The following is a 23,634-nucleotide window of genomic DNA, read 5'->3' on the forward strand; positions in this document are numbered from 1 at the left end:
GGACCACCTCCTGAGGTCATGTGGAACTTCTTTTGGTGGTCATCTCAGGTTGCCTTGATGAGAAATGTATGACCATATTCGGACATCATGTGGGACTTCCTTGAGAAGCCATATAGCACCATCTCTGGAGGCCATCTGTGCCTTTCTCAAGAGAGTTATCTGGAACCGTCTCTGGAGTTTATATGTCACCTCCTTGAGTGGCCATCTGGGAGCTAGTGGAGAGGTAATCTCAGCCTCCTTGAGAGGACATCTGGGACTTCCTTTGGAGGTCATCGGACACTATCTTTGAGAGCCATTTTGAACCTCCATGAGAGGTTATCTCGAGCCTCCTACGGAGGACATATGTGACATCCACAAGAGGTCATCTGTGGCCTTCTCAAGAGGCAATCTGGGACATTCTCTCTGTCATCTGGGACCTCCTGTAGAGGTCAACATTGAGAGGTGTGGGACATGTAAGTTAAGTGTCTGTGACTATTGGTCTGTGTGTGTATGCTGATAGTTCTAGCTGTGTCCTGTATGCACCTCAGTTTACTTTTTCTCAGGATGAGTGAACAAGGCCTAAACTTACCATATCGAAAAAAATATACTGACCCAGGGTTATAGAGGAAGATTCATTGATGTACGCTCTCTCCTGTTCTTTGCCATCAGCACCTCTAATATTAAATCCTCCCATACCAAAAGTGGTTACTTGTACCAGCCTGAGGTGGTACAATGTGGTAAGTTACCCTTATTATCCTTGACACAGGAGCATGGAGGAGATGGTGGGCAGGCACCCTTTTTAATATATGTTCCTTTTACAAATAGTGACCTGTATAACTGGAAACAGAAAACAAAGGGGCTCATTACTTCATTAGAGACATTAATTTTCACACACACAAGCACATCTGGGATGAGTGTCAGCAAATTTTACAGGTGCTTTTCACCTGGTAGAAAAGGGAGTGAATCCTCCTCAGTGACTTGAAAGTTGTCCTTGGACCAGAGAGTATCCCCACTATTGAACCAGACCATTTGGAGCAAGTCTTTTCACATACTTACCCAAGCAGAGACTAACAGTGATTGAGGTATGGAAGTGCTTACCTATTATTGACAGGTTCGATTGGCAGGGATACCACAGTGGCTAGGAAGCGAAGTCATCAATCTAAGGTGAGTGAGATGGTACAGTTCCCCAGTGAGTACCCAAATCCTCTTCTGAAATTTCTCCCAGAAGTCTATAGGATTATAGGTCTATAGATCTTGAAGCCCTGGAGAGTAAAAGAGCCCTAAATATGGCCTTTGTTACCCAGTCAGCCCCAGATATTAGAAGAAAGCTTCAAAAGTTAGAAGGTTTTGAAAGAAAGGTGTATTCTAAGTTGGAAGTGGTTGCCCAGTAGGTGTTTGATAACAGAGATACCCTGGAAAAAAAGACTCTAAGAAGGGGGGTTGAGTTTTGATAGGAGCACAAGAATAGGGATAAAGAAACCCTTGGCAAAGACAGTACAATTCATTTGCAAATGGCAATAGGGAACCTCTAGGACTAGATCAGTGTCCTTATTGCAAGCAAAATGGACATTGGGAAAAGGAATGTCCAAGGAGGAGAAAGATAGGAAATGACAGGTTATGTAATCACATTAACCACCTGAAAAATGTGTTCATATCTCAGGAGTAACATGCAAAAGAGCTTGGGGCTCTGAATTCCAATTGTATTCAATTTAAAAATCAGCCCTCTGAACTTAAGAGGAAATGAGGCAAAGAAAAATTCACACACTTCTATCTCAAAACACAGGCTTATAAAAGACTGAATCTCCAATATGTGCCAGTCCAAACCCACCAAGAGTTTAAAAGCACTGGACACTGGAGAAAACAGGGAGAATAATTGTACGTGAAGAAAAGATTTGAAGATATAAACTTATGAGAGTCAAAAATGAGAAGAAAATCCTCAAAAGGAACCTAGAAAACACTCAGAATCAAATGAAATTCAGGTACATTAGCCTGGGTGAGCATGAGGCAACTTAGGGGACCACAGGTCAGAGGCCGACAGAAGCACAAGACAGCAATGCTGCCATCCTTGCTAACAACAAGTGAGGACAAGAAGAGACCCTGATGCTGCATTAAGAAATTGTGGCCATGAAAATGGAGCCAGACCTAATATAAGGGTGAAGTACATGTCTATTATAAGCTTTGAAGAGTGTCACCAGAAATTCAAAGCAACAGAGAAAGAAGGAAAAAGTTGCTAGCAGAGAAGACGGGGAAGTGCTGTGTCATAGAAGATGAGGCCAAGAAAAGTGAACAGGAAAATATCAGGCTCAAGAAAGAAATTATTACTCTTCAGAAAGAGTTATAGGACCACATAATCTGATAGAGAATGCCAGGCAAAAGGAAAGAGCATTAGGAAGAAAAACAGAAGAGCTTAACAAACAGTTGAAAGATCTGTCCCAAAAATATACTGAAGTTGAAAACTAGAAAGGGAAACTAATAGAGTAAAAGGCCAAAAAGACTGCTGAAATCTTCACCATAAATGTAATGCAGAAACATCTTGTCCCAATGGAACAGGAAGAGGTGGAAATAAATACCTCTCAATAGCACCTTTGTGAACTTAAGGGAAGTGCTGTAGAGCAAGCCAAGGTGTTGTGAGGAGCAGCAGCAGTTGGCCAGTCAATGGAACTTTCCCGTGACCCTGTGAAAACACTTGCAGGTTAAGGAGCTCATTGAAAAGGAGAGTGGGATCCTGAAAGCAAGTTTGAGAGAAAAGGAGAATAATATGGGAGAAGTCTCCAAGGTTCAGAGTACTATACAGGAGTTAAAGAACCTAGAGACCATAAGATACAGGGAAACATCTGAGCTGATCAGGTAGCTTGGGAGACCACTCTAAAACCAGTGTGGTCTCTAGAGATACTAGTCGTTAAAATTAAGGGAAGAAACAAAAACAGTGGTAATATGTGGGCAAATGTTGACACTGGACATGTGAAAAATGTAAAGAGGCTCAAGCTTTCTTTCAGTTTACGTGTAGATATTTCCACCCTGGTAAATTGCTCCAGACAACTGCCTAAAACTGTTTGAAAACCAGTGGGGCCTCAGGTTGACAATCCTTTGTAATGTGTGTATGTAATTTCCAAACAGGTAAATGCTGAAAAGCTAGAACATATGGAAAGAATTCATATCTGAGGAACCTCAGATGGTGAATTTGGGAAAGTGGACTTCACAGAGGTAAAGCCTGGAAAGTATGGGTATTCATATCTGTTAGTAATAGTGGACAGTTTTTCAGGCTGAGCTGAGGCATGTAATAATTTCTTCATTTGGCTTACCCTTATTTGTGGGGTCCAAAAATGGCCCTGTATTCATGGCCCAAGTTCTCAATGATTAACTAATGCTCTAGGAATAAATTGGAATTTACAATCCATTTATAGAACTTAGAGTTCAAGGCATTTGAAAGAATTTAATTTAGTTAAATTAAATACAGAGACTAAATTAAATACAGAGACTGTGCATGGCTAGGTGAGCCTCCTCCACTTTGCTCTCCTTCGAGCAAGATGTAGCCCTTATATTAAAGGATTTAATCCCTTTGAAATACTTTAGGGTAGAAGAACCCCTTTGGTTCCCAAATTTGGGAAGGCTATATTAACAGAAATGTCAAACTACAATCTGCAGGCTTTACAACATATTCTTTTATGTACCTATCCTTTGGTAACTAAGGCCCACCGTCCACCTAAGAAAAACTCCACCTGAAGGGGAGAGGCCAAGATGGTGATGGAATAGCAGGTAAACACCACAGCTCTCCACAACCAAATACAGTTTGAATTCAATGCTCGGTTTCTCCAAGTGACCCACACAAAAAGGAGATTACTCAGAGAGGTACAGTAAGTGAAAAAAGAACAGGGAAAAACCTACACAGACAGTAAAGTGGAAATAAACTTCAGGAACCCCTTGTTGGTGATGGAGCTCCACGCTGAGCAGCTTAAGTGGTGGAGCTTCTTGCCAGGTTGCCTATGTGGCCTGGCCCTGGACCCTCGGAGGACCACATACCCACAAGCATTCCAAGACTCCCAGAAGACTCCCACGAGCTGGTGCCAACCCAGAGAATACAAACAAATCTCAGAAGGCAGAGCTGGAGACTCCCCTCAACCTCCCAGGCATGGCGCCTCTGCCTGGCTGGTGCAAGCAGCACCACCTCGTCTGGAGCTGCAGCAGCTGTCAACAGTGGCAAACGACCCTATACTCACAGCGTGGCACCTCTTTCCTGCTGGTGTAAACAGCTTAGCCTAACCTGGAGCAGCAGCAGCAGCAGCTGGCAGTAGTGGCAAAGCACTCAGACCCTGGGCACAATGTTTCTTGGCTCTAGCTCACAGGAACAGCCCAGACCAGCCTGGGGATGCAACGGTAGCTGGGGCAGGGATAGTTGCAGTGAACAACTCCAGACCCATGGCACTTTGTGCCTCTCCATACTGGCCCACATAAGCAGCCCAGCCCAGCCTGAGGCAACAACACTAGTTAACACCTGACTGCTGGTGGAGTGGAGGGCCTCTCCATACCGGCTTGCATAAGCAGCCAAGCCCAGCCCATGGTGGCAAAGTTGGTGAACAAACCCAGACATGAGGCAGGGTTTGGTGCTGAACAACCCCAGAAAAGCCTCATGGACTTTCATGCCTGGGCTGGCTTTGAACCTGAATACACAGATCTGAGCCTCCTGAGTAGCTAGAATTACAGACATTCACACCAACAGGGTCTTACTCTTGCCAAACCCATAACTTTTTCTACAATAGATCATTTCTTAGTTAATACAAGGAATTTAAGCAAATACAAGAGGATCAACATAATACTCTGTGTTCAATCTGACCATAGTGGAATCAAACTAGTTCTCTATAACAAGGCATAAAGTAGGAAAAACTTAAACATATGGAAATTAAACAGCACTCAGTTGAACAATACATGGGTTACAGAGTAAATTAAAGAAGAAATTAAAAAGTTCCTACAATTCAGTGAAAACGAAGAAACATCACAAAGAAACCTATGGGACCCAGCGAAAGCAGTCCTGAGGGACAAATTTATTGTTCTCAGTGCACATATCAACAAAACTGAGACCAAGTAAACAAGAAAAAAATTGAACCTAATGTTGCTTGGCAGAAAGAGATAATCAAAATAAGAGCTGAAATTAATGAGATAGAGACTGAGAAAATTATAAATAAAATTAATTTTAAAAAGCTGTTTTTAAGAAAAAAAATCAATAAACCTGATGGACCACTGGCAAGAGTAACTAACAAATTAAGAGAGGAGACCCATATCAATAATATCAGAGATACTACAGGGAAAATTACAACAAACATCCAAGACATTCAAACAATCATAAAGAAATAATTCCAGACTCTACTCACAAAGGAAGCAAAACCTATCACAGATGGATGAATTTCTACAGAAATAGAAATTGCTATCCCCCCTTTCCTTTTCAGCCATGCTTCTCCACCATATATGGTGGGGGCAGCAGTTGGGTAAATAAATGTCTTTTCCTACCTTAATAGTGTGTGGCATTCTCTTCAAAGGCTATCGAATGAAAACTACCTTTTTAATATATCTTACATATGGGGGCATGACTTGGATAGGGTTTTTGATTTGGAAATGATAGAATTTCCTAACCACCCCTTTCTGCAAACCAAACTGCCTTGAGACACCAGGCGAGACTTTTCAACAATACCATTGCTGGCCTTCACATCCATGTCCACACCACTTATCTACTCTGGTGAGTGAAACTACTCTCTATGGCTCTATGTTGCTCAATCTCTGTTTAGATGTGGCACCACACCAGAGAGCTCCTATGGCCTTTAGCTAAAAGGCTGGTCACCTCCGAAGCCGAGGATACTTGGTTTTGGGGGCATGGCCATTAATCTCTAGAGGGCTATGGGAGAAGTTGGGACACTGCTTCTGCCTCGTCATCTCTCCTTCACTCACCAGACTGACTATCCTACACATTTAATGGGGTGTTGCGAGTCATGCCTGAGCTGTGAAACCCCTCTGAAATGCCAGTTGTGCTCCCTGGGTAGCAGAGCACCTAATATTTTTATGTTGTTGTCAGATTTAGACAAGTTTTGCCTCTGCAATGGTACATGGTCAGAAGTCTCCTTACAATCAGGCTCTCTTTCCTCTCTGCTATTCGTGTCCAAATTTCTATATCTCTCCCTTTCTTTTCTACAATTATTTGTATTGTGCCCTGAAGAGTGTGACATGGTCTAGGTTCAAGAAATCCCCTCTAGATTCCCTCTAAAAGACTAGCCAAACTACGCTTGATTTTTTGTTCAGGCTTTCTTTGAATTTTTTTAGAAATTTGCAATCTTGAGTTCACCATCTTGGCCAAATGGTGGGTTAAGCGTTTGGCTCCCTCCAATCCTGACCCTTCCACCAAGCTTACTTCTCCTCCATCCATCTATTCAAATGTGCCTTGCTAACAAGTTGCTCTTTTCACAGACCCTGGTAAGTGAGGCCCAACCTTCTGATGTGCTTTGTTAGCAAAGATGTCTAAACATTGTTGTCACAAATTTTAGGTTTTTAGTTTTGCCTTTTTGGTTTTGTGTTGTGTAATCTAGAACTGACTACATGTCTCTTTTTTGGGGGGGAGGGGTCCGGTTGTGGGGCCTGAACTCTGGGCCTAAGTGCTGTCCCTCAACTCTTGAGCTCAAGGCTAGTGCTCTACAACTTGAGCCACAGGGCCACTTCTGGCTTTTTTCTTTTTGCTTATGTGGTGCTGAGGAATCGAACCCAGGGCCTTATGCATGCAAAGCAAGCATACTAGTGTATGTGTGCTAAGATTCTCCCATCAAACAATTTTGTCATTGCAGAATATTTGTTGGTCAGTTCTTGATAAGGACCAGGTAAGCTCTACTTACTCTATTTGATCTCCTTGTTGCTATAATGCGAAATAACAAAGGGCTTTTGTAGCAAAGATTGCAATTCAAAGCCAGCCTGGGCTGAAAAATCCCTAAGAATCTGTCTTGCATCTAACCTGCAAAGAGCCAGTCTGGAAGCATGGCTCAAGATTCTTATCTCTAACTAGAAAACACTGCAAGTATTTATATAACTCAAAATGTTAGAGTGCTAGCCTTCAGCAGAAGTGCTCAGGGACAGTACCCAGGCCTTGAGTTCAAACCTCCTTGAATACCAACTGGGACAAACCATCCCAGCAAAGAGCACCTAGACTCAGGGAACATGAAGAGGAGTAAGAGGAGATGATATCACATCAGCCATTTTGTGCCTCCCCTTTCAAGACAAACCAGAGCCAGGAGGTCAAGAGAAGAAAGAAGAATGCCCATCTAATGTCCATATCTCTCTACCTTTCAACTGGACAAGAATTTATCTTCTTGCCTTTGTCACTTGACTTCTTCTCTACCTATTCACCGGATGTCAGAAGTAGTTAGGGAAATTTCTACCAACATTTCCAAACCCAAGTCCTTCCTCTTGCCATTTATTTTCTCTCTAGTATTTTTTTCAGTCCCTCAATGCTTCATGAGACGTCGCCATACTTCGTCCAAGAGACTTGCCTCCTTCAGACTTCATCTAAGGACTCATTGCCCAAGTGACAGCTGTTGCCTGCTGCCTTCTCCCAGAGGGGATCACATCTCAGCCTTTTACACCTACTGTTGACACCCCTTGCAAAGAAGAAGTAGCTGGAGAAAATCTTCGAACTTTTTCATAATTATCAAAAGGCTGGAATGTAAGATTTGAACAGGGACACCTTCCCACTTCTTGGCTAAGTTTCGACCCAATATCTTTTACATTGGTAACTGGCAGACCTAGAAGCAGTTACCTTCCCTTCCTGCTAGGTAACATCCTGGGCCACCTCTGGTCACCAGAGTCCCATCTGACCTTAGGAGTGTCCCAGACCCTGACGTCACATTCAGATCCAGTATGACCACACATTTTCCTCACCTGGCCACATCTCTTCCTGACCATGGCCTAGATAAGTCCTGGCCCAGAGGTGGGTCGCCCCACTTCCTTTTCAGCCATGTGTCTCCACTATGCATGGTGTGGGCAGCAGTTCAGTAAATTAATTTATTTTCCTGCCTGAGAAAAAAAGAAATACAAATTGCCTAAACAGAACTAAGAAGAAATAAATCAATTAAACATTTCTATAACATACAATGAGATAGTAGAAATAATCAGAAATCTTACAACAAGAAAAGCCCAGGATCTTATGGATTCACTACAGAATTGTCAAAGGCCTTTAAACAGGAACTAATACCCACAATCCTCAAGCTCCTCAGAGAAATAGAAACAGAGGGAGTAACCCAAACTCATTCTATGAGGCCAATATCACATTCATCCCCAAACCAGGCAAAGACCCAACAAAATACGAACTACATACCAACCTCTTTGATTAAGACAGATGCTCAATAAAATTGTAGCCAACAGAATCCAGAAATATATTAAAAAATCATACATTATGACCAAGTAGGCTTCATCCCATAGATGCAGGGATGGTTTAACGTATGTAAGTCAAAAATTGAATCCATCACATCAACAGATCCAAGGTCAAGAACCACATGATTATCTCCATTGATGCAGAAAAGGCTTTTGATAAAATTCAGCACTCTTTCATGTTAAAAGCTCTAGAAAAAATATGAATAGAAGGAATATTTCATAAGATAATAAAAGCCTTACATGGCAGATCAAAGACCAATATTATACTTAATTGGGAAAACTACAACCAATTCCCCTAAAAAACAAGAACAAGGCAAGGATGCTCACTCTCTCCACGCCTCTTCAATATAGTTCTGAAATTCTTAGCCAGAGCAATAAGGCAAGAAAAAGACATTAAAGGGATCCACATAGGACAGGAAGAAGATCAACTATCTCTTTTTGTAGATGGCAATATTTTATAAAATAACGATCCCTAAAGCTCCATCCCCAAACTCTTAGAACTTATAAACCATTTTGGCAAAGTAGCAGGATACAAAATTAACCCACAAAAATCAGTCGCCTTGCTGTATGTCAGCAATGCACAAGTAGAAAGGGAAATCAAGGAAACAACTCCATTCGCAATAACCTCCAAAAAAAAGTATCTAGGAATTAACCTAACCAAAGATATAAAGGGTCTATTTCATGAAAACTATAAAAGCCTAAAAAAGGGAATCATAGAGATTACCAGGAAATGGGAAGAAATGGGAAAAAATATTTACCAGCAATATTTCAGACAAGGGTCTAATATCCATTAAATATGGTGAACTCAAGAAACTAACCCTTCACAAACACAACAAACCAATCTTGAAATGGTCAAGGGAGCTAAAGAGAGACTTCTCAGAAGAAGAAATAAAAATGTTCATTATCCCTAGCTGTAAAGGAAATGCAAATAAAAACAACTCTGAGATAGCACCTTACCCCAGTCAGAATGGCCCACATCCTAAATTCAGCTAATGACAAATGTTGGAAGGGATACAAAGAAAGAAACATTACTGCATTTCTAGTGGGAATGTATACTAATACAACCACTTTGGAAAGCAGTCTGGAGGTACCTACGAAAGCTAAATATTGACTTCTCCGATGAACGGGCCATAATACTCCTAGGCACCTACTCTGAACAACAGGAACCAGTATACAAAGACACACACACATCTATGATTATTGCAGCACTCTTCAAAATAGCCTATATTTGGAAACAACCCAGATGAGCCATAAGTGATAAGCTGATCCAAAAATTGTAGGACCTATATACAACAGAATATCATGAAGTCATTAGAAAGGACAAAATGATGGTATTTTCAGGGAAATGGATAAAACTAGGCCAAATTATTTGAGTGAGGTAAGTCAAGAACAACGAGACAAATTGCAGAGGGTCTACCTGATAAGTGGATGCTAAAGCCAAAATGCAAGAAGGCATGACAAAGTAAATAGGACTCGAGAAACAAAGGAAAGCCACACATTTTGTTGTATCACCATTAATGACTCCATGTTCTTGACCATGTAGATGGTGGAAATATGCACGCAATGGAGGGAAGCCAGAAGGAGGAACACAATAAGTGGGAAATGGAACAACATACAACAAAGGCGACCATGAGCTACACTGGACATAGAAGAAAAATAACTAAGCAACCCAAACACCGTGATGAGAAAGGAGGAATGAGAGGGAAACAAGGAAAGAAGGAATAGCCTACATTAAGCAAAAGGAAAAAAGTGTAAACAACACCTGAGGTGGGAAAAATAATTTGGATTGTCAAAGCTCATAGAATTAACAAACTTTAGACCATGATAACAATAATGTGCCTTGTCAAGGTTAAAATGTGTTTGTGACTTTAACTAAGTATCACAATTCCCAAATACTGTGAAATATGTGAAATATATGTAATCACTTATCTCAACTTTTACAAAGACGGTGTGAGAAGGGAAAGGTTATGAGGGATGGATGACAATGTTGTCAGACACCTTGTATTCGTGTTCTGTTTGGTAGAATAGGAACTTCTTTGTACAACTACTTAAAGATAATAATAATAAAAAGTTTTTAAAAAAGGATGAAAATAAAAATTTCAAATATCAATTAAGAAATTAAATCCAGTTGGAGGGAAAATTTTTTGGGGGAGAGTAATTTAGTTTATTCTATAGCAAATCTCACTTCAGAAATAAATTCAAAAACTAGACCCCAGGTAAGTGAAATAAACTAAGAAATGGAATTGAAAAAAGAAAACAAAAAAGAAACTCCACCCACTCTTTCTTGCCTGGACCACTGGTGTGGGTAAAAATGCATCATGGTCCTAAATTGGAACCGAAGTGGCAAGGACCTTACTTGGTGGTGCTCTCTTCACTGTCAGCTATTAAATTAGCAGGAAAACAGTATTGGATCCATCAGTCTGAAGTGGAATAGGTAGTGGACCAATATACAGAGAAGGCTTCAAGATGGACTGTTCAGAGACAGAGGATCCCTTAAGAATAACTAGTGTGTTTCTATAATTTACTTTTTTCTATTAAATTTACATTTAAGCCTGTTCATTGGGTGGAGAGAAGGGAATTTTTAGGATTTGGTAAGAAGGAATCAAGAAATTGATTGGACATGAAAACCAGTGGTTGATTTATAAAGCAGCATGGTCCTAATAATGAGCAGGGCCCATTAATCAATGTGGCCCCATGACCTAGCCCATTGGAGTGCATGGGGCATGCCACCCAAGTGGGCAGGGTATGCTGTTGGAGGGGGTAGGATGTCATCCTCACATGATGAGCTGTGAAGAAGTGATTGGGGAACGGGCAGTTTGTTTAAGTGATGGTTCAAAACTGTTAGGCAGGAGACCCACTTGAGTGATGGAGGGGTTCAACCTATATATAGGCTGCATGGTCAGAGCAATGGAATTGAAGAAAATTAAGAGAAGACCTGGAAGGAAGGAAGTGGTGAGACAGCAGGAGGGGAAAGACCTGGGAGAAGAGGAATGTGAGGGAGAGCAGGAGAGGAAGGAAGCCAATTGGCCACAAGGCCAGAGAAGTGGAGGCCTGTAGAAAGTGGAGAGGCCTAAAGAGAAGAAATGAGTGACGGAAGGAAAAAAGGGAAATGAAGGAAAGATCTATAAAGAAGGAGGGGGAAAGGGAAAAGGCTTACCTATTGAAATTTGAAGCGTGGAGAAGATAATTTGGGGGGTTGGTGGTTTGCAAACCAATTAACTACCTGCTGGACTGCCCATTGGACGTCTGAGATTTGGTGGTTGGCTGGCCTGTCACAGAGTGTACAGCCCAGGACAAGGTAAATGCAGGCCCATTTCTAGTGTAAATAAAGTTATCTTCAATGTGCCTCATTGGATTGTCTTGTGTTTTATGCATCATAAGTATACAAGTTCACAAGTTAATAGTCTCAAAGACCACGAGTTTTGTAAAATGTTATAAAGTCAAAATAGGTTTGAAAAACCCAATGGGACAGTGATATTGCAATGGTAATATGACATCACAATATCAAGTTATAATAATATATTTATGGTATAATTAGTTGGTGATGCCATAATTGTGATAAGTTCACAATAGGTTTATGATAACACAATAGGTCACAATAGGTTTATGATGTCAGCCAGAGGCTGCCACTCCCTACAGCGGCCTAAACAATTGAAATTCAGCAAACATAAACCCCAAGAAAGGCTCCAAGCTGGCCTCTCTGAGTGTCTCAGGAGCTAGCTCCTCAGGGAATAGCTACTGTTTGCTGAAAGGCCTCAACCCTACCCAGAACCTAGCATCATCACAGCATCTCCATACTAGAAGTAACAGCCATCTCCCTCTTTCGTGATAGTCAAAACAGATCGCCCTCCCACTGAACTAGCCTGGGAGGAGGATCACAAAATCATGCCTAACACAGAGCAGTTTCTTCCTGCCCATACAGACTTAAGAAACCAATCAAGCCATAGGAAAACCAAACATCACAAGCAGACCAGAGACAACACCAAGAAACTGGTTATGGACACAGGGGAGATACAAGTCTTCCCATTCACCCCCCCACACACACACACATGAAACAAAAAATCAAGAAAATCTTTTTTGAAACTTTTCTTAAACTTTTATTTTTTAAAGTGTTTTCTGTTGATCTTTTTTTTCTCATAAATTTTATTTTTCTGTTGATCTTTTTTTTCTCATAATTTTTATTTTTGGTGTATGTGTGTGTGTTTTTAATCTCTTTTGACCTTTTGGTCCTTTTTATTGTTTTCATTTTTCTCTTTCTTTTTTTTTGCATGACTTAATTGCTGTTTTGCTCATCCCCAGACATATACCTGTCGTCAATTATTAGACCTTATCACCCATTGTGTACATACTTAATCCAGAAATTTATTTCTCAATTCACAACTTCTTAGACTTAATTTCTTTAAGAGCAGTATTATCTCTTTATACCTACTAATTATCAAATAACTTATTTAAATTTTTTTAATTTTTTAATTTTCATGTTTCCTTTCCATCCCTTCTCTCCTCTCATCCTATCCTGTTCTTCTCTCGATATCATTTCTTTAAGCTTATATAATTTTAAGTGTTTCACTTCTTAAATTTAATTTTTTTTTCCATTTTACTTGTTTATTTTTTAATCTCTCTCCTATCATTCTGTCCAAACCATCTCCCTCTCTGAGATTAGGACTTGGTTAAATTTACTCTCCTTTTACCTCTCCACATCTCTCTAGTCTTATTTGTGCCCACATTTCTCCCTAAAGCTAATAATTTCTGGTTTGCCAAATCCTTTTTTGCTGTTTTTAGACCATTAATACATAGTTGTTTGATGTTGAATAGATTGTATCTGTTGAACTAGATTGTATCTGCAGCCATTTTGATTATGCAACTACAGTACTATGGTTCATGCTTGCCTTAAAATAGTGTTCTAGTACAAAGTTGGTTTTTCTTTCATACCAAATGGACAGAACAACCCGAAAAGCACAAAGAAAAGGCAAATCCAGGTATCTGACCTCCCACTCATGATAATCAGGTGACAGAATAGTTAATGAATAATCCAGAGGAGTTCCCAGAAAGCTGTACAAACACTACTGATAAATATTGTGAATGAAATGATTGAAAACTTACAAAGGACTCAGTGTGAGCATTCTAGGGAGCGAGAGGAGTCAAACCAAAGATTAATACAGGAATCTTGTGAGCATTAGGAAGCTACTTAAAGATTTTTTCCTTTTTTTTAGGCTTTTATTTTTTTATTGTGAAAATACTGTACAGAGGGGATACAATTACATGGGCAAGATAGTGAGTACATTTCTTATCAAGCATGTAGACTCCTCCTTTGTTTACCCTTCCCATCCTTTCCCATCCCTCCCACCCACCCAAACCTCACCTCCAAAGTTGTAAAGTTTATTTTCGACATGATAACTTGTACTTCTCATTGTTGCAATTGGTCCGCCTGTATCCTTATTTAAACGATTTGTTTTTCCCCTTCCCCTCCAGAAATTATACCGACATCAAATACAGTGAAAGCAGGGGTTATACTGTGGGGGAGGGACATAAAAAGCAACAAAGAAATAATCTTATAATTGCGTTAGAAACAAATGCCTGAAAGAAAAAAAAAACATTTAATATACATAACTTAGGGTTCATTTTCCTAACATCACCTTATCTGACGTTTTCTGCTTGACTCATACATATACTAGATATTGCAAATAAGAGAAACCATGGGACCTATGTTTCTTTGGGCTTGGCTTACTTCACTTAATATAATTGTTTCCAAGTCTTTCCATTTCCTAACAAATGGGGCAAAGTCATTCTTTCTGATGGAGGCATAGAATTCCATTGTGTATATATACCACATTTTCTTGATCCATTCATCTACTGAGGGACATCTAAGTTGGTTCCAGATCTTAGCTATGGTAAATAATGCTGCAATAAACATAGTTGTGCTGGTAGCTTTAGTGTGGTCTTGTTTGTAAACATTTGGGTAAATGCCCAAAAGTGGGATTGCTGGGTCATAGGGGAGCTCTATGTGGAGTCTTTTGAGGAACCTCCATACTACTTTCCAAAGTGGTTGAACAAGTTTATACTCCCATCAACAATGAAGTAAGGTTCCCTTCTGTCCACATCCCCTCCAGCATCTGTTGTTATTAGAGTTCTTGATTTTTGCCCTTCTAACTGGGGTGAGGTGGTATCTCAATGTTGTTTTGATTTGCATTTCTATTATGGCTAGGGAGGTTGAGCATTTCTTCATGTGTCTATTGGCCATCCTTTCTTCCTCAGAGAATTTTCTCTTTAAGTCTTTAGCCCACTTATTTATTGGGCAGTTGTTTCTTTGAGGATTTGTTGTTGGGGATTTAACTTAGGCAGCTACTTAAAGATTGATGCAGGAATTGCATTAGCATGTTGAGAAGAGTAAAAGAGAAATACAGGAAATGCATGAGCAGGCTGAGCACAGTCTAGAGAATTACAGGAATTGCGTGAACGTGACGAAGCTAATCAAAGAGTAATACAGGGATTGAGAGAGCGGGATGAGAATAGACAAAGATCAATAGAGGCATTCATGGAATCCATAAATAGACAGTTTAAACAATTCAGGAGGACCACAAATGGAATGCTGAATGGAACCATAACCAGTCAACTAAGTCATTTGAGAATAAACACTGAACATCAAATTAATTAAGTAAAGTTCATACAAAATCGAAAACAAGCTCCAACAAAGAATTTGAAGCGATCCAAGCCGACCAATTTGAAGGAAAAGAAATAAAAAACAAAGAAGAAATTCTTGACAGTAGGTTAAGCCATGCAGAAGATTGAATCTCGGGGATTGCAGACAGCCTAGATATTATAGAGAAAGAACATACAAATATCCAAGACAAATCCAAGAAATATCATAGATCTATTCAACACTTGGAAGACACCATCAGAAATCATAATCTGAGGATAATGGGTATAGAGGAGCACCTAGAGAAAGAAGTTAATGGTCTGGGAAATTTATTTAACAGAATCCTAGCAGATAACTTCCCAAACATGCAAAAAGATAGGCCTATTCAGATATAAGAAGCTTATAGAACCCCACATCGACCAGACCAGGGCAGGATATCCCACCAGTCACATTATAATCTGCACAGGATCAATTCAGACTAAGGAAAGGATCCTTAAATTTCTCAAGGAGAAAAGAACAATCACCTATAAACACAAACCAATTAGAATCACCCCAGATTTTTCAGCAGAGATGATTAAAGCAAGAAGAGCCTGGAATGGGAGATGCCATGTGGTAAAGACAAACAATTATCAATCAAGAATACCGAACCCAGCTAAACTCTCCTTCATAACCGAGGGTCAAATAAAAACTGTCCATAGCAAAGAAAAATTAAAACAGTATATCTCCACCAATCCAGCCCTATAAAAGACATTAAAGTTATCCCACACATAGAAAACCATCAAGAACACAGTAAGAGCCAAGAAACAGCATCCAAGGGAATAAAATTAGAAGTCAACACCAAAAGCCAACAAAGAAAGTCCTGTACAACATGGAGGCTGAACAACCGTTGAATCACCAGTAGGTCATGGAAGAGATTAGAAAGGAAATGCAAATGTTCATGGTATTCAAAAATAATGAACACACAAATTACTAGCTTCTCTGTGACAGAGCAAAGGCAGTACTCAAAGGCAAGTTTATAGCTCTGAGTTCCTACAACAACAAATTAGAGAGATCTGAAACCAACAATTTAATAAGACATCTGAACCTCCTTGAAAAAGAGCAGCAAGATAAACCCCAATCAAGTAGATGGAAAGAAATAATAAAATTACATCAGAATTAAATGAATTAGAACCCAAAAACACCATAAAAAGAATCAACAAAACAAAGAGTTGGTTCTTTGAAAAAAATAACAAAATTGACATTCTCTTAGCAAATTGTTTCAAAAAGAAGAGAACATACCAAATAAAAAAACTCAGAGATGAGAATGGGAATGAGAAGCAACCAAGATTCAGAACATTATAAGGGAATACTTCTCAAACATTTATGCTAATAAGTTTAAAAACCTGGCAGAAATGGACTTTTTCCTAGCCATTTCCATGCCGTTGAATTTCCATACCAAAACTCAACCAAGATGAGTTAAATCAACTTAACATGCCCGTATCAAGCATAGCAATAGAAACAGGAATAAGAGACCTCCCATCTAAGAAAAGCCCAGGGCCAGATGGATTTACAGCAGAACTTTACAAGGTCTTCAAAGCAGAGCTCACACCAATACTCCTCCAACTCTTCAATGAAATTGAAAGGAAAAATTCAATACCAAATTCATTCTATGAAGCCATCATAACCCTTATCCCAAAAGCAAGCGGGGACTCATCAAAGAAAGAATTATAGACCCATTTCTTTGATGAACATTGATGAAAAACTTCTCAACAAAATTTTGGCAAATCGCCTTTGACAATTCTTCCAAAAAATCATACAGGATTTATATCCGAGATGCAAATCTGGTTCAAAATTTGCAAATCAATTAATATAATTCATCACATCAGCAAGAGCAAGAATAAGAACATGGTTATCTCAAGAGATGCAGAAAAAGCCTTTGACAAGATACAACACCCCTTTATGATGAAGGCTCTGGAAAACCTATGAATCCAGGGAACTTTCCTCAATACAATAAAGCCTGTATATGACAAACCTACAGACATCATTATACTTATTGGTGGAAAAATAATGCCATTTCCTCTTAACTCAGGAATAAGACAAGGATGTCCAATCTCTCCACTTCTCTTCAATTTAGTATAAGAATGCGTAGCTACAGCAATAAGATAGGATGCAAACATAACAGGGATCCAAATAGGGAAAGATGATATAAAACTCTCCCTATTTGCAGATGACATGATGTTGTATTTAAATAATCCCACCGACTCAACTCTGAAATTATTCATGCTGATTCAAAACGTTGGCAAAGTAGCAGGGGAAAAATTAACTCTCAAAAATCAGTGGCTTTTCTGTATGCCAAGAATGAGAAAAGCATGGCTGAAATCAGGAAAGCAACTCCATTCATTATAGCCCCACAAAAATAAAATACCTAAGAATTAATCAAAGAAGTGAAGGATCTTTATGATGAAAACTTTAAAAGCCTGAAAAAGGAAATCAAAACGGAACTTACAAAGTGGAAAAACTTCCCATGCTCGTGGATTGGAAGAATCAACATCGTGAAAATGACAATACTTCCCTAGACTATCTAAAAATTCAGTGCAATACTTATCGATATTACAAACTCATTCCTCAAGGAAATAGAAGAGGCAATCTAAAAATTCATATGGAACAACAAAAGACACAGGATAGCAAAAATGATCCTTAACAGAAAGAACAGTGCTGCAGGAATATCAATACCAAATTTCAAACTCTACTACAAAGCCATAGTAATCAAAACAGCTAGGTATTGGCACAAGAACAGACCTCAGGACTAATGGAATAGAATTGAAAATCCAGAAATGAACCAACAGACCTATAGCCACCTACTCTTCGATGAGTGAGCTAAAAAAAATAGAATGGAAGAAAGACAGCCTCTTCAGTATATGGTGTTGACAAAATTGGTTAATCACTTGTAGAAAACTAAAGCTAGATCCATATATATCACACTGCACAAGAATCAACTCCAAATGGATGAAAGACCTTGGAGTCAAAGCAGACACCCTGAAAACATTGCAGGACAAACTAGGAGATAACCTATGTCTCCTTGCCACAGACCAAAATTTTCTTAATAGATACCAGAAACACAACAAATCAAAGAAAGGTTGGACAAATTTAATTGCATGAAATTGCAGAGCTTCAGAATGGCAAAGGATAAAACTAGGAAGATCAATAGAAAGCCCATATATTGGGAGAGATCTTCACTAGCCATACAACAGACATAGGTTTCATATTTAAAATATGCCTGGAACTCAAAAAATTAAATCCCCAACAACAAATCCTCAAAGAAACAACTGCCCAATAAATGAGTGGGCTAAAGACTAAAAAGAAACCTCTCTGAAGAGCAAAGAAGGATGGCCAATAGACACATGAAGAAATGCTCAACCTCCCTAGCAATAAAAGAAATGCAAATCTAAACTACACTGAAATACCACCTTACCCCAGTTAGAATGGTTATAATGTGGAACAGTAATATAACAGAAGCTGGACGGGATGTTGGTGGGACTGTAATCTTGTATAACCACGTTGGAAAGTGGTGTGGAGCTTGCTCAAAAGACTCCACATAGAGTTCTCCTATGACACAGCAATCCCACTTTTGTGCTTTTATCCAAATGATCACCAAAAGGCCCATACTAAATCTACCAGCATATCTATGTTTATTGCAGCATTATTTACCATAGCTCAGATATGGAACCAACCCAGATGCCCCTCAGTAGATGAATGGATCAAGAAAATATGGTATATATACACAAAGGAATTCTATGCCTTCATCAGAAAAAAATTGCATTGCACCGTTTGTTAGGAAATGAAAAGTCATGGAAAAAATTATATTAAGTGAAGTAATCCATGCCCAAAGAAACATAGGTTCCATGGTTTCCCTTATTTGCAATAACTAGTATATGTCTGAGATAAACACAAACTGTCAGACAAGTTGATGTTAGGTGAAATGAACACCACGATAAGGACTTTCTTGCTATTGTTTCTAGCATATTTGCAACATGATTTCTTTGTTACTTTGTCTGTCCCTCCCCCATGCTTTAACCTCTATTTTCACTGTATTTGATTTTGTTATAATTTGGGGAGGGGAACAGAAAAACAAATTGGGATACAGGTGGACACATTGCAACAATGACATGTACAATACTATATGTCTAAAATCAAAATTTATATCTTTGGCGTGGGGGGGGCGGTTTGCGGGGGGCATAAAGGGAAATGGGATGGGATAGAAAGGGGAAACAAGGGAGGAGGCAATAATGCTCGATAACAAATATACTAATTACTTTCTTCATGTAATTTTAAAACTGTATGTTCACATTAAAAAATCATGAAATAATAAAGTAAAAATCCATGCCAATTTTTTTTGTCTGTCGTGGGGCTTGAATGACGGGCCTAGGCACTGTCCCTCAGCTCTTTAGCTCAGAGATAGCACTGTACCACTTGAGCCACAGTGCCGTTTCCAGTTTTCAAGAGATATATTGGAAATAAGAGTCTCACAGACTTTTCTGCCCAGTCTGGCTTTGAACTACTATCCTCAGATCTCAGACTTTTGGGTAGCTAGGATTACAGGCATGAGCCACCAAAGCCCAGATTCAAGACAATTTTTAAAAAGCAAACTTATGGAAACTTCTGGATTTTTCTAATCAACAATATTATATTTTCAGCATTAGTTTATAACTATAAGTTATTTTTAGATGTACCTTGTAATTTTTTAATAGAATCAAATATAAGTTTTATTATTACTCTGTATCTCACAAAAATCCACTGTAATTTACTTTCCCCAAAGTCAATTGTTACATACTCTATTACTCATTATTATTAGTACACTCTATATTACATATAATTTGAAGTGAAAATAATTTGGACCATTTCGTATAAATTAGTTGTTGCTACTTTAGCATTATAAATTCACATCTGTGATTTTAAATGAAGGAAAGAAGATTTTCGAGTTAAAATGAAATATGAATGTGTAATGTGTCCCAATTAAACCAAAATTTCTGAGTTTATACGGACAAAAATACTTTCTTTCCACTAAAGTCTTTGAGGTAATACCATTGGAGATAGTGAGGCAAGAGGAGGAAGAATTAAAATCATGTCAAACAATGTCTGTTATTCTGCTACAACCTCCATTATGAAGACCAGCCCATTCCCAGATGTCACAAAATTTCAAGTGTCTCTCTTAAAATTCTATTTGGAAAAGTTCTAAATCACTGATTCTTTTTGCAATTTCTGTTATATGAAACAAATCATTGACTCAAAACCATTGAAATAAAATGCGCACATATGTTGAAGTCACTACAACTGGAAAAACAACCAACAAAGTACAACTCCCCCAGGAACAAAAACATGCTTTGCCCATTTTTTTAAGCACAAAAACCTCAAATAGATATTAACTTGGAGTAGAGCCATAAAGATAACTGTATCTCATAAATACAGTTGTGTTAATTTGTAATTAAAATCTTCTAGATAAACCTAATAGAGCAAATGCCTTGAATGGATCAAATTGTTTAAAACAAATGTGACTGTATGTGGAATGAGATCTGCACATATTTAAAAGAATAAAATAACATAATCATAACGTAAGTAAAAAAATTCAGAAATGTAATGAATAAGTCCAATAGCATCCATACTGAGAACTAATGCCTACTGGTATAACAAGAAAAATATGCAAATAATAGAATCTGAGCAGTGTACATGAGTGTCCATAATTTTAAACTACTCAAAATTACACTTTGTAGAAACCTGAATGTGGCTTATTTAAGGAAAAACATCAACATATGACATAAATGAAATTAAAAATCTCATGAAAAGAGAGAAGGAGTTTCTGGAAAATAATAGTTTTAACTAATGGTGGTCAAAATATTTCTAGTACTGACAAAATTGCATACCTATTTATTTATATCCAAAAAAGCAACCAAGTTTTTCGAGCTGATTTGAAACTTGGGCAAAGTAGCAGGATACATCTGTAGATGTTGACTCTGGCATGGAATTCATTTCCTCTTTTATCTTACAAATGAATATATGAAAGAACATAAATTCTCTAACTAAATATCAAGACCTAACTAAACATATCACCAGAAAAGTCATCATGTAAGCCGTATTGCAAATGGGGTAAAAGAAAAATACGTCATAGTGATTCTTTATTTATTGTATATGTTGATGTTTTTCATAAATTATTTCCTTTAGTTTGCATTTTCAAAACATTGTGTTACATGATGCATATCTTGGTAACTAATTTTGGATGCCTCCTTAAATTTTGTTCTGAGTAAAATGTCTCACTTCAGTTCCTAACCCATGAAATTATGTTGATTCCCAAAACATTCTAATAACCACTATATACAATACACAAAATCTCATACGCATGACACCAGTAAGCATTGGTTATCATTTTGATATCAGCTCCCATGACTTATAATGCCTATCTGCATGAGTATCGTTGTACGGAGACCCCTCAGCCTAAAGTTAGCCACTGTTAAAAAATGTTTATATCTTTATTTGTCGCCCATCAGAGATTAAATCTGAGTATAAAGCCTAAGGAAAACGATAAAGAAAGAATTTAGCTTTTCTGGATATAAATAAACAAAATGCAGCATAGAGTAGCTCACTGGTTTAAAGTCAACCTATTTCACCAAAACATTCTAAGCATTACCTTACAATGTGTATTATTCTCATGAAGGGAGTGGGGAATTTGAGAAGAGGACTAACCAATCATTGTCTTCATATATATATAATTTGGATTTATCTCTAAATTTCGCTATAAACATTTCTGATAAAAAACTGAATAATTGATTTTCTGGTCAGGTATAATATATCCTAGTTTTATATACCAAACTACAGTCAGAAAATGCAATATAACAATTAACTAGAAAAAGTCCTGGCAGAAAAAATGGCATCTCTTTATTATGTGATGCCCAATTCATAGGTATTATGTCTCCAGTTAATGAATGTGATTATTTAAATGCTTCATAAAGTTTTAATTAAAATCCATCAGTGTACTATAATATAATTGTGGATAATTTTATCCTAGAATCATTCGTGAACTTCCTATTCAATCAAGACGTTCATCAAATTCATTTGGTATTCATATGGATATGAATGAGTTTCTTAGCATCTCTTGCCATTTGGAGGTGGCAGGACCAGGATTCGAGCTGTGGGCTTCAGCTCCCACCACTTCAAACTGAGGATCGGGAACTCACCTGGCTGTCCAAGAACATCAGCAAGACCAATGATTAGGCAGGCACCAGTGGCTCTCAGCAGTCCTCCTTGATACTTAAAAGGCTGTGATAGAAGGATCATGGTTCAAATCACCCTAGGCAGGAAAGTCCTTGAGAGCCCTGTCCAACTTCAGGGCCAACAAAGCCAGAAGTATAGCCGTATGTCTCCAGTGTTAGAGGGCTATCCTTAAGTAAAAGCAGCTCACGGACTATGCCCAGATCCTGAGTTCAAGATCCAGGATTGGCAGCAAACAGACATACACAACAATCTGTGCAGCCATCCACTTAAAGCAGGTCACCCTCAACAGCCTTTATTTACATTTTATTTTGAGGCCAATGCAGGAAGAATCACAAAACAGGCAGGGGAAGAGAAGATCAGGTTTCTTAGAAGTAACCAGTATTCAGAAAATTAAACTTGGGGACGTAAAATGGTAGCCTACTTATGTAAAAATTAACATTAAGAAAAAGATGAAGGGGCTGGGAATGTGTATTAGTGGGAGAATGCTTGCCTAGCATGCAAGAAGCCCTGGGTTCAATTTCACAGTAGCACATTCAAGAAAAAACCAGAATTGGTGCTGTGGCTCAAGTGGTAGCATGCTAGAGACAGTGCCAGGCCTTCTGTTCAACCCAAGAACTGGCAAATAAATAGCTACTTAGGTAGGTAGTTAGGTAGATCCTTAGATAGATAGATAGATGGATCGATCGATAAATAGATAGATAGATAGATAGATAGATAGATAGATAGATAGATAGATAGATAGATAGATAGATAGATGATAGATAGATAGATAGATAGATAGATAGATAGATAGATAGATAGATAGATAGATAGATAGATAGATAGATAGAAATATGATAGATGAATTTGGACTTGGATGTCAGTAGGAAAGTAAGGAAGAATTCCAAGTCATTAGGCCTTCTGCAATGTGCCAGGACACCAACATGACCTTCACCCAACCAGAGAACAGTAAGACTGTCTCTTTCCACTTCTCAGGTAGCCAAGGGCCCCAGAGTCAAGAGGGCAGAGCCAAGTTCTAACTGAGGGTCTTGGAGACAGAAGAGAAAAGGCCTTGCCTCTCTTGGACCGGGGATTTGCATTAATGATGTGGAGAATGAAGGAAGGAGAATGGACTGGCAGAGGTAGAAGAAGGGCCTTCAAATCTGACAGATGGAGAGTCAAAGACCCACTCCCTAAGACCAAAGAGCAAGGCTTTCTACTCTGTTCCTGCCCCCTCCCCCAATAAATTGGCTCTCTATTGTTAAATTAAAGATAGCCTGAGGCTCCCTTTGCCTGAGGGAGGAAGGTTAGTCATTGTTTGAAGAGGCTGAGAAAAGCCTGACTCTTGTGTAACTCTGACAAATGTTTCATGTTTCCCCTCATTGCTGGCCATGCCTGGA

Source organism: Dipodomys merriami, unplaced genomic scaffold (genome assembly GCF_024711535.1).
Source record: "Dipodomys merriami isolate MVZ:Mamm:240054 unplaced genomic scaffold, mDipMer1.0.p SCAF_96, whole genome shotgun sequence".
Classification (NCBI taxonomy): domain Eukaryota; kingdom Metazoa; phylum Chordata; class Mammalia; order Rodentia; family Heteromyidae; genus Dipodomys; species Dipodomys merriami.